Consider the following 12,985-nt stretch of genomic DNA (forward strand, 5'->3'; position numbering starts at 1 on the left):
AGTAAATAAAGTCCATTGACTAATCTAGCAGATCCATAAAACATCTCTTTAAAATAAAACGAGCAACTATTTTCTTTTATTAAAAAGGTAAATCCCTTAGCATCTAAGCAAGAAACAGAAATGATGTTTTTAGTAAGACTTGGAACATGGAAACACTCTTCCAGTTCCAAAACTAGCCCAGAGGGCAACGACAAATAATAAGTTCCTACAGCTAATGCAGCCATCCTTGCTCCATTTCTCACTCGTAGGTCGACTTCACCCTTGCTTAACCTTCTACTTCTTCTTAGTCCCTGTGAATTGGAACACAAGTGTGAGCCACAACCTGTATCTAATACCCAAGAAGTTGAATTAGCAAGTATGCAGTCTATAACGAAAATACCTGAAGATGGAACGACCGTTCCGTTCTTTTGATCTTCCTTAAGCTTCAAGCAATCTCTCTTCCAATGCCGCTTCTTCTTACAGTAGAAGCATTCAGATTCAGAAAAGGGTTGGCTCACCTTCTTCTTTACAAACTTGGTGCCACCAGCTTGCTTAGTAGGGCTGGCCTTCTTGCCACCTTTCTTAGCATTCCTCTTCTTACTAGATTTCTTGAACTTGCCCCCACGCACCATAAGCACATCTTGCTTATCACTTTTGAGCGTCTTTTCAGCGGTCTTCAGCATACCGTGAAGCTCAGTGAGAGTTTTGTCCAGACTATTCATACTGTAGTTCAGCTTGAAGTGATCATACCCGCTATGAAGAGAATGGAGGATGGTGTCTACAGCCATTTCCTGAGAGAACTGCTGATCCAGCCGACTCATATTCTCAATCAATCCTATCATCTTCAGAACATGTGGACTTACGGGCTCGCCCTTCTTGAGCTTGGTGTCAAGAATATGTCTATGAGTCTCGAATCTTTCGACTCGAGCCAGATCGTGGAACATGTTCTTTAACTCACTGATGATCGTGAAAGTATCTGAGTTGATGAACGTTTTATGTAGATCTGCACTCATGGTTGCAAGCATTAGACATTTTACATCCTTGTTGGCATCAATCCAACAATTGAGGGCTGCCTGAGTGACCCAGTCGCCCGCGGCTTCAGGCATCGACTCTTCCAGGACATACTCCTTTTCTTCCTACATAAGAACTATTTGCAAGTTCCTTTTCCAGTCAAGGAAGTTTTTCCCGTTCAACTTCTCCTTTTCGAGAATTGATCGGATGTTGAACGAATTTTTGTTTTCCATAGTTAAAACTACAATTGAAAAGAGTAAACAAATAAATAACCATTCATAGTTTCTCTTAATAAACTTAAATTCTAGCATTCATGCATAATTCAATATTTATTAAGCATTTTATTCGAGTTATGTGTTCTGACAGGCGTGAATAAAATGAATCCAATATCCTTAAATCATTGAAGAATTAAGCACATAATGTATTTAGACTAAATTCTAAAATATTTTAGGTAAGAAAATCCTTTGTTAATAGTCTAGAAACTACTCTTGGTTGATAGGTACGTCTAAGAACTTATTAGGTAAACCTATCTCATTTTCCACGACATAAAAGGACTCCTTTTTTATATCGTTGAGTTTCACCAAAACTCACATGTACTCACAATTATTTGTGTACCTTACCCTTTTAGGATCAACAAGTAACACCTCGCTATGGCGGAAAACTATTACTTAAATTGATGTAAAGGTTATCCAAGTAAGTGTTATTTTGGCATGACACCTTTTAACTCAATTTTTAAAGTTTGGAACTTAAGGCTCTTACTATGTTGGTTAGATTTTAAGTGAACTAAAATCCTTAATCATGCAACATACGTTGGAGTTTTTCCCCTCCAAGTGATGCTTCAAAAGAATAAAAACTCACTTGTCCCACATTGACAAAAAAACCCACATGCTTCCTTATTCAAATATCCCACTACCCTTTAATGATTTGTTAGAAGACTAGAGAGTTGGGACTAGTAACCACACACGCGCGCGCGCGCCTGGCCGGGCCGGGCTCGGGCAAGTGGCGCGGCGCGTTCGCGGGTGTGGGTGGGGCTCCTTTTTCCTAACCGTTATTATTTTTGGTCACGTAATCTTTGCGAGATTGACGTAACGGTTAATTGATTTCTTTGACGATTTGATTTCCGTCAAAGATATTATTCCGTTTTTTGCTTCAGTTACGGAATCAATCAAGGACTAATTGATTGGGTTTTCGTTTTTCAGCTTGACCGTTTTGGCTATAAAAGACTACCTTCCCTTCCAGAAAAGATACACAGAAAACTAATCTCTTCCTCTTCTCCGAAATGAAAACACAAAACCACCATTGTTCTGGGCATTGCTTAAGGGTGTTCTTAATCTAGTTCTTCGTCGTACACCGAAGGATTGGAGTCGTGTATCCCTGGGGGTCGGTTGCTACGAGTTCGCGTGTACTTAGCGGGGTAAATTCGACTTTAGGGCAGTGATTGATGTCACGCCACGACATTCTTACAGATAAGCTTGTTCTCATTATTATTCTTATTAGTCATAGTTCCTACAATCTAAAGTCGAATTTTTTTTTTATTCGTGAATTATGGCTGATAATATTCCTATTGCTGTACCCATTTCCTCATCCCTGCTTTCCCATGCTTTCATTCCTGATATGTCGAAAATGCAGCATTTTGATGGGAAAAACTATAGGATGTGGTCTGATAAAATGGCATTTTTCTTGGGTCAGATTGGAGTAGATTATACTCTTCTTGTTGATGAAGCGCCTGTTAATTCTATTAGGGATTTTGATAAGGATAATAAGACCTGTCGTGGTATGTTGTTGCATTACATGACTACTTCCCTTTACATGACTCATAGTAATTCAAAGAATGCAAAGGATATTTGGGATGCTTTGAAATCTAAGTATGGTACTGATGATTTTGGGACTAAGAAGTATGCTTGTTCTCGTTGGTTAAATTTTCGTATGACTGATGATAAGCCTGTTTTAGATCAAGTACATGAGTATGAGAATCTATGTGTTGATATTATTGCTGAAGGAATGAAGTTTTGTGATCAGTTTCAAGCCAATTGTCTTCTTGAAAAGCTACCTCCTTCCTGGCAGAATTATGTTCACTCCATGAAGCATAAACAGAAGGATTTCACCCTCCAAGAGTTGGTTTCTGGGATCAAGATAGAAGAGCAGAATCGCATCCAAACCAAAGGGAAATCTCAGGATCATTCCTCTTCTACTGCTAACCTTGTTGAATCTAAAAATGCAGGTTATAATAAAGGTTCGAAAGGCAAAGGTTCTAATCAACTTCATGGGACCAGACAAGCCAACAACAACTTCAAGGGAAATAGGCAATTCAAGGGAAACTGCTTCACTTGTGGTAAGTTCGGGCATATTGCAAAAGATTGCAGACAAGGGCATGGATCGAACAACAACGCAAAGGAGAATAAAGCTCAAGCCAATCTTGTTGAAGATGAGGTCATTGCTGTTGTGGTGTCGGAAGTGAACTTGGTGAGCAACGTGACAGAATGGGTGCTTGATACCGGTGCAACTCGTCATATTTGTTCTAGCAAGGAGATGATCAAGGAGTACGAAAAAGTTTCTGAAGGAGAATGTGTCTTCATGGGCAACTCAAGCACTGTGAGTGTTCTTGGCAAAGGAAAGGTTTTTCTGAAATTAACTTCCGGAAAAACTATTGCTTTGCAAAATGTCTTACATGTACCTGATATTCGCAGAAACCTCATTTCTGGTGCATTATTGAACAAAGCTGGCATCAAATTAACTTTTGAATCTGATAAACTTGTACTCACCAGAAATGGGGATTTTGTGGGAAAGGGATTTTGTAATGGGGGTTTGTTTGTGCTTGATGTTGTTTCTGATAATAAAACTCCTACTGCTTCTGTTTATATTGCTGAGTCTGTTTCTTTATGGCATTCTAGACTAGGTCATGTGAATGTTGCATCTGTTAAACGACTTAAACAACTTAGTTTAATTCCTGACTTTAGCAATACGTCTTTTGATAAGTGTGAAGTATGTGTGGAGGCTAAACACCCTAAGAAAGCGTTTAACAAAAGTGTGTCTCGTACTTCTTCTTTACTTGAGTTAGTTCATAGTGACTTAGGTGACTTTAAGAATTCAATGAGTAGAGGAGGAAAGCGTTACTATATTACTTTTGTTGATGACTTTTCCCGATTTACTAAGGTTTATTTGTTGAGTACTAAAGATGAGGCTGAGGAAAAGTTTCTTATCTATAAGGCTGAAGTTGAAAATCAATTAGACCTTAAGATTAAAAGGGTGAGATCAGATAGAGGTGGAGAGTATGATAGCAATCCCCTTAAGAAATTTTGTGAAACTAATGGTATTATTCATGAGACTACAGCTCCTTATACCCCTGAACAAAATGGAATAGCTGAGCGGAAAAATAGAACCCTTAAGGATATGATGAATGCTATGCTTATCAGTTCGGGTATGCCTACTAACATGTGGGGTGAGGCCATTCTTTCTGCTTGCTATGTGCTTAATCGTGTTCCCCATAAAAAGCTAGATAAAACCCCTTTTGAGCTATGGAGAGGTTTTAAGCCAAACTTGATTTACCTTAAAGTGTGGGGGTGTTTAGGAAAAATAGGACTTCCTGATTTCCAAAGGAGTAAGATTGGGCCTAAGACTGTTGATGGGATTTTTATTGGTTATGCTTCTAACAGTGCTGCATATAGACTCATTCTTAAGGATGCATCTGGTTTTGGTCCAATTCGTGAGTCAAGGGATGTTGAATTTTTTGAGCATATTTTTCCTATGAAATTGAATGTGCAAGCAAGTTTACCTGTTACATGTCCATCTTCTCCTGTTGTGTATCATGACATTGCATCATCTAATGTAGAACCTAGAAGGAGTAAGATAGCTAGAACTGAGTCTAGTTTTGGTCCTGATTTCATAACTGCATTTCTTATTGAGAATGAGTTTCTGAATGAGCATGAGATAGGTGCATTTATTTTAGAAGGAAACCCTAGGACCTATGGGGAGGCTATGAGGTCTGTTGACTCTAGTTTTTGGTTAGAGGCCATAAATAGTGAGATAGAGTCTATCATGAGTAACAATACTTGGGTTTTGACTGAACTTCCTAGGGGTTGTAAAGCTTTAGGAAGTAAGTGGATTTTTACAAAGAAAGAGGATACTAATGGAAATTTGATCAAGTTTAAAGCTAGATTAGTAGTTGGTGGTCATCATCAAAAGAAAGGTCTAGATTTCTTTGACACCTATTCTCCTGTGACAAAGGTTGCTACCATTAGAGCTTTAATTGCACTTGCATCTATTCATGATCTTATTGTGCATCAAATGGATGTGAAAACTGCTTTTTTGAATCGTGAGTTGAAAGAGGAGATTTACATGAAGCAACCAAAGGGATGTATTGCTCCTGGACAGGAAAACAAGGTATGTAAGCTCATTAGATCGCTATACGGTCTAAAACAAGTACCTAAGCAATGGTATGGCAAGTTTCATCAAACTATTATTTCTGATGGTTTTTGTGTTAATGATTCTGATGCTTGTGTGTATTCTAAACTTGACAAGTTTGGTTGTGTTATCATATGTCTATATGTGGATGATATGTTAATTTTTGGAACCAATATAGATGTTGTTAATGCAACCAAGGCCTTCTTAAATTCTTGTTTTGAAATGAAGGATTTGGGAGAGGCGGATGTTATTCTTGGCATAAAAATTATTAGAACTTCATATGGGCTGTCTTTAAACCAATCTCATTATGTTGAGAAAATTTTAAAGAAATTTAATCAATTTGATTGTACACCTGCGAAAACCCCATATGATTCTAATATTACCTTGAGGAAAAATAAAGGTGATAGTGTGTCTCAAGAACAATATGCCAAGATCATTGGAAGTGTGATGTTTTTAATGAATTATACTAGACCTGATATTGCATATGTTGTTAGTAGATTGAGTAGGTATACTCATAGTCCTAATCGTGATCATTGGAATGCTTTAATAGACTATTGAGGTACTTGAAAGGCACTATCAATTGGGGTTTGCACTATCATAGGACACCTTGTGTTTTAGAAGGATATTGCGATGCTAATTGGGTGTGAGATAATGATGAGATTCTTTCTGCTAGTGGCTATGTTTTCACTCTTTCTAGTGGTGCTATTTCATGGAAATCATCCAAACAAACTTGTATTGCTAAATCTACAATGGAATCTGAGTTTATTGCTTTAGAATTGGCAGGTCAAGAAGCCGAGTGGCTAAGGAGCCTGCTAGCTGACATTCCATTGTGGGGGAAGCCAGCTCCATCATTGTCCATGCATTGTGACTCACAAGCTGCAATTGGGGTAGCAAACAATCAATCCTATAATGGAAAAGGAGGCACATTCGCGTGAGGCATGCAATTGTTAGAGATCTGATCAGAAATAATGTGATATCACTTGAGTATGTAAAGTCGGAGAGGAATATTGCAGATCCTCTCACCAAAGGCCTTTGTAAGAAAATGATGCATGAGTCAGCACAAGGAATGGGTTTAAAGCCTATTGAGGAGTGAATTGTGATGGATACCCATCTTGGAGAAATCTAAGTTCAATGGGTCAAACTAAGTCACAAAAGAACTCACATTTTGTATACTACTGCCATTCTTATTAATAAAGTGATGTAGTATTTTGTTTTACTGTCAAATGTGTAAGGATGAGCCAAAGCTCTTAATAAGTTCATAGCCTATTGAGGTGGTTTATGACAGTATAAACCTGATGAACTTACCTAAGTGAATGTGGGGGCTACGCCCAACCCCCTATGAGGTTCCTTGGCTTAGGACCTCTAGAGCGTTCATGAAAGACCAGGAATTTGTGGGGCACTGACTATTAAAGTTCGCGAGAACACTACTTGTTTTGAGAAAAGTTTGGTGCGCTGTTGTGTTACTACAATCCCCATGCAAGGTTCAAGGGTAAATCCACCTTATATGGTTGTATGACATACTAGTAAGCACTAGGTATCAATTCAAGTCCACAAGACATTGATACTTGTAAAACTAAGTATCCCTTGCCCAGAACACCTTTCCCTATCAAGCCGTTCTTGTTTTGAATCATGTGGGGGAATGTTGGAGTTTTTCCCCTCCAAGTGATGCTTCAAAAGAATAAAAACTCACTTTTTCCACATTGATAAAAAACCCACATGCTTCCTTATTCAAATATCCCACTACCCTTTAATGATTTGTTAGAAGACTAGAGAGGTGGGACTAGTAACCACACACGCGCGCGCGCCGGGCCAGGCCGGACCGGGCTCGGGCGAGGGCGAGTGGCGCGGCGCGTTCGCGGGTGTGGGTGGGGCTCCTTTTTCCTAACCGTTATTATTTTTGGTCACACAATCTTTGCGAGATTGACGTAACGGTTAATTGATTTCTTTGACGATTTGATTTCCGTCAAAGATATTATTCCCTTTTTTGCTTCAGTTACGGAATCAATCAAGGACTAATTGATTGGGTTTCTGTTTTTCATATAGTTCTAATTATTATTCTTATTAGTCATATAGTTCCTACAACATAATCAAGACATAATCTCATGCATAATTAAGACATATTTAAAGCAATACATAACTTAAAGCATGCATAAGATATAAATGTGATCTAGTATGGCCCGACTTCATCTTAAAGCTTAAACTTCAAACTCTGTCTTTGAAAAGGGATTGGAAACTCTGTCTTGAATTTCACCATGGGAGGCGTCATTTTCTTCAAATAGGGTATGCTATAATTAAAACTAATTACAACTATTTGATGGTACACAGACCATATTTAAAATAAAAACTTTGGTGCATTAGCTAGACCAATTTTACATTCAAATTTAATGGTACGTAGACCATATTTTCTATCCTATTTGGGCCATACTAGTCACTTTCCATAACCTACAAAATAGTACATTTACAATATACCATTCACCCATTCATTTATCAATGAATAGCCCACAAAGCAAGTTAGTAGAAACAAATTAGGCATCACATAAACATTTGCAGCAACTAATCAAGGGTTCCAATAATCTACATATTATTCAATCCTTATTAATTCTAATCGAGTTGTTTTAACCTTAACGGAATGTAGACCTAATCAAGAGTTTAATGACTAAAAGCTCCCACTAAAACCAAGAAATTTATATGCTTTACAAATTTTAAACATAAAATTGTATTTCCTAGTCCAACCAGAAACTTACAAATTTAATTAAAATTTAAAGCTCATATAAAATATTTTTTAAATCCCTTTTTTTTTTTTTCAGTTGATTAAAATTAATTAATTTAAATTTTATCAAGGTTTTAGTTTTCGTAAAATAATTAGTATAAAATAATTTATAATAATCAAAATTAATCAAAATTAAATTCAGCGAAAAAATTAAATTAAGATATTAAATATAATTAAAATCGTTTTCAACCGAAACATAAACAAAACGGCCAAGCGTACCAAGGCAAGGCCATAGGCCGAAACCCATGCCTCGCCCAAGCACCAACTCCGCAGCGCACATGGGTCGCGTGCACGAAGCAGCGCCCAAGGCCCGCGTTGTTGTGGCCGAGTGATGCACCATTGCAGCGCATCAACCCCTCGCTGTGACCGCTGCCTGCTCGTCGCTGGCTGCGCGCTGGGTCGTGGCATGCGCAGCGGCACGCGAGCTCCCTTGCTCGTTTGCTGCTGCCTTGCCCCGTGACTAGCGCTACGATGCATCGCTGCCCAATTTCGCTCGACCACCCACACAACACACACGGCACATGCCCTTGCCTGCCGCGCATGCCTTGCTTGCTCATTGCCTCGTACCGCAGGGGCGACGAGCTCCCTTGCTTGTCGTCGCATGCCCGCATTATGCAACACCCCTTAAGGGTTACACTTAGCTTCCATTGCTTCGTGCGTGCAATTTTGGTGATCGGTTTTATAAAAATTAATAATTTTTATACTCTAAATTTAATCGGCAAATTAATAAATCATATTAATTTCATTAAATTTGGGCAAAAATCGAAAATTTATTATTCAAATTAATGTCCGGTTACATTTATTTTTAGGGATTCAAATCTAGGTCATAAAATTTTTAAAATTTTCAATTTTAACAAATTTTATGGTGGTTTTTAATCATAGGATCCTAATTAAATTATCAATTGATTATGAAATTCAAATCAAATTCTAAATTATTTGAAATTCAACAAATTAATTACAATTACAAATTAGGTTGTATAATTAACAATATTAGGCTTTAAAATTGTTAAACATATACAGTAGGTCAATCATAGATTCAAGATTTACATACAAGATTCGCAAATATTTAATTTAACATCATAAAATTACAAATTTTGCGATCGAAAAACTAAAACCTCCGAAAACTCATAGTTAGGCTTCGAATTTGGGAATTCTGGGTTCGGCATCAAATCTTTGATTTTTGTCTAAATTTTAAAACGTCGTTTACACACGAAATTCACAATAAAATTATAAGATTCCGACCATTATTGACAAAACTGCCGAAAAATCCTGTGAACATATAATTAAATAATCGCACGAATTTGCAATTAATTACATACACGAAATTAATCACCCCTTTAATTCATTGCAAATTTATTAAATTTAATCCATGTTAACTATAATTGATTATGGAATTAATTAGAGGCTCGTGATACCACTGTTGGGTTATGAAAAATATAAACAATATAATTCATGCGGGAAAACCATAAAGCCAGGAATCCTAATTAATTGCCACATAGTCAATTAGCATAATTAGGATACATACAATGTGATGCATGCCTTCCCTAGCTGCTCCCGAACCGAACAAGAACAAGTACAGGACTCGGAATGTCGCTGTAGACACCTACTTTTGTCCCCGTTCCCGCAAGGGAAAGGTTCGATGATGAAAGCATAAAAACTCCACTTGACAACGCATCTCCTATAAAATAAACGAATCTCGATTCCCTATTTCATTTCACCCGAAACCTGCTATTTATGGAAACCTGCTAAAAATAGTAACTACCGTAACAAGTAGTTGTTAAAAGTGGCAAATCATAAAAGATAGAAACCTGTCAGAATTAGGTGTTGCATTCCAACATAAATCCTAAATGAGATTAAAAAAACTGCGAGAATCCTATTCCTAATAGGATTCGGAAATAAGAGTTACGTATTAATTAAAATCCTAACGAGCCTGGATTTCGTAACGGGCCCAGACGCATTCCGTCACAAATTGATACGCGCTAAAAGACTCAAATTAATCTCAAACTCTACGGATTTTAGAATCCGAATCTGACTAAACAAAAACTGCCCAGACCCTATTTTCAACGCCTGGCTCTGGGCGCCGAAATCTTCGGCGCCCAGGCCTGGGCGCTGAAAATACCTGGGTACGTTTCTTTTCCTAATTCTTTGCGGATTAGAACTCTACAATTCTATCTTTCCACGAACTCTTCCCTATAAATAGGCCCCTAGTTTCGACGTGAAACAACACACAACAACACATAATATATTCTGAGTATTGACTCTAAACCCCTTAGCCTAAGCCTCTCGCTGCGAAACTGTTCACGCGTTCTGTCGCAATCGATCCATAAATCGAACAGAACGTATCCTGTCCCATAATTGATATTCGTTAAATAAAAAGGAGAAATAGAAAAGTCAAAGTGGTTAGTTTTCTAAGAACCGTGACGCACCTCTCAAGGGTGCGTCGTAACGTGTCCCTTTTCGATGATTTAACTGCTTTCCTCACCCTTTTTATGAACTGTTAAACTAACCTAATTTGAATGTTCTATCACGCCTAACAAATATAATATTTTTGGGAAATCGGATTATCATGCTAGGTCCCTTAATGCTATTTAAATCAGATAATCACGATCGAGTTAGTATTATATGTTGCATATTGCTAAAATCAATTCAGATTAGTTTAATAGTTAACGCATGTCCCTTCAATTATTTATGCTGAGCTAGTAAGGATATCCTGCCTCTGGAGTTATCGACGAGCGAATTACTCCTCTCGGTAGTTACAGTCCCCCGAACCCTCAATCTCTACCTTGCGGGTGTATATTGAGAGATCCCCACACCAGGGATCATAAGGGAACCTACGGCCGTCGTGGTCAAACATAATTGCACTCCCTTTATGTCACGATAACCGGGTTTTGTCAGTTTTTCTCATTGTCATTAAAAACTGAATGGCGACTCCTATATTACTAGTCAATTGGGTGTATACTCACAGGAAATCCAATTACACTTGATTTGACAAAAAGAAACGTCACACCCACGAGGGACAAGGTCACGCATTAGCCTCGCGCTTTTTCGACCCCCTCACAGTGGCGACTCCACTGGGGATAGTGAAGGAAATACTCGTGCTTGTAGGTAATCAAAATAGCCGAAGGGTGAAACGATCCTACCCCGCGTTTATTTCCCCATCAAGTTGGGACGACCTGAAAATCAGCATATTAATGTGAACGGGCAGAACCGCATAACGAATCTCGGCTCCCTCGGGAGTTGGGACTAAGGATACCTTTTTTCGCCAATAGGGGGGTGCATACGCCGCGCATGTTTCCCACTCGGTACTTGTGCAGGTAGTACACCTATCCCGAACCCAATCGCTCGCCCATTAGGTCCCTCTCGCCTGCATGCCCCCTTGGCTTGCACTTGCAGGTTGGCCTCTTGAGCGAAATTCGTCTGTTGAAGACACTACCTCGACCGGGGCATGTGTTGGATCTACGATAGAAGCGGTACCAAGCCAGGTGCAGATAAACTACCCATAGAAGCCTATCATAAACTACGTGACATATTTAAGTTTCAAATCCATGTTTGTAATGTAGTTATGTGTAGCGAACTATGTGACTATGTTATGATTGTGTGTACGTATAATGCTAGACAAATAATGGTAGGAAACCAACGACCTTAAAAATTGCCCAAACATTCATGAACCAATTGGCCAAAGAGTTATACCAAAATACGTGTTCCGCAAACCCGAACGATCGCCACAAAAATAAGCGACGCTCGAGATGGCCCGTAAAGGACGTTATTAGGCAAGCACGCAAATTAAAGTCGCAAAAACAAAAGTAGACGAAAACTGAAAACGAGTACCAGTCAGGGACGCATTTTCAGCGCCCCTGGCTGGGCGCCAAAATTTCTCACGCCCACTTCTGGGCGCCGAAGTTGCTGCCTGGCCTTTTGGTCAGGCACAGCAGCCTCGGTGCCCGCGCATAAAAAAATATGTACGTAGCAAAAAAAAGACTTTTCGAAAAAGTTGCTACGAGGGCGTAAGAAAAGCACTCGATTTCAAAAGCGACTCGTAAAAAATTAATAACTCTTTGCGTCGTTGTTAGGCCTCCTACGACGACAATGCTCGGCACTAAAAACCGAACATGCTAATAATTATGAATGTCACATGGGCGAAGTATTCAAAAAATAATGTTCGAATAAAGTCTTCAAGAAAAAATAAATGTTCAAATAGAAAATGAATAAATCCGAGTCTAGACTAGGCTATGCCAAAGTACAATCCAAATCCTAAGTCTTAGTTGTCTTATCCATAGAATCGGTCCTAATGCTTGGTGTCGTTCTGCAAGTTAAAGGGTTAAACCATATTGAGTCTCCCCTCCTAACATTTAAATCAATAAGCACCCATATGTAATTGTCATCCCTTGCTAAGAGTCTACGACCTCAATACTCTCTCTCACCAATAAAAATAATATATTATAGTATTTGCGAAATGGAAACGGTCACATTCTGGACATCATTCCCCCATAGTCGCACAACCGCCAAAGTGAACCTAAGGTGTTAATACCATTGGCAAAGAAAAATTAATGGCCCCAAGGCTTATAATCACATTGGGTCACGACTATCATAGTCCTCTCGAGTCACTCACTCCTTGAAATACTATTAAGTACGGACTAAAAGATTTTCCATGAATGCAACATGACCAACCATGAAAATACCCAGATCGGCATACCAATAGGGCTACCATTGGGGTAAAGCAATACACACTAAGAGAGAAGCCGCACTAATGATTCTAGTCTTGCAAAAATAAAAATTCGATCTCCCCAATTAACTACCTTGCCAACATTAAGCAAAATGGCGCGT

The sequence above is a fragment of the Spinacia oleracea genome, chromosome 6 (assembly GCF_020520425.1).
Source record: "Spinacia oleracea cultivar Varoflay chromosome 6, BTI_SOV_V1, whole genome shotgun sequence".
Lineage (NCBI taxonomy): Eukaryota > Viridiplantae > Streptophyta > Magnoliopsida > Caryophyllales > Amaranthaceae > Spinacia > Spinacia oleracea.